Source organism: Canis lupus, chromosome 2 (assembly GCF_011100685.1).
Source record: "Canis lupus familiaris isolate Mischka breed German Shepherd chromosome 2, alternate assembly UU_Cfam_GSD_1.0, whole genome shotgun sequence".
Lineage (NCBI taxonomy): Eukaryota > Metazoa > Chordata > Mammalia > Carnivora > Canidae > Canis > Canis lupus.
Window position 1 is genome coordinate 6,296,623 of NC_049223.1, and position 572 is coordinate 6,297,194.

Consider the following 572-nt stretch of genomic DNA (forward strand, 5'->3'; position numbering starts at 1 on the left):
AAGGAATGTCAATCCAATTTTGAGGTAGCTGAAGGAAACACAGATGTACTTGACAATTTTTTTCAGAACCCAAATCAAAACCAAGCCTTATGTTAATTTTAGGTCCTACCAGATGAGTCTCCATTTAATTTGACCAAAGAGCAGATAGATATCTTAGGTAACAGGTGAGAGTATTCAAGTTCTTTCCTCAAAGAACTAAAATAAAAACTTTATATCTTATACAAGAAATTTTTCCAAAATACTTTTTATTCAATAAGAACATGAGATAATGAATGCTGTAAACAAAACAAAGTATAGAAGGCCTCTAATTTTAAGGAAAATGACGTACTTACTATCACACAGATTGCCAGTCTGGGGCATATGTTGCCAAGTATACCCAAAACAATATTTTTTACATGGCTTCAAAGAAAACCTATTGTTGAGCATATAATTAAATTACATTTTAGTGTTGCATTATACAAACAAGCCTAGTTTAATCTGAAATAAAATTATTGAGTATTTAAATATTAACGTGTTAATATTTGTGCCATAAAGAGTGCCAGGAACATACCTTTATATCAAAAAAAAATTAA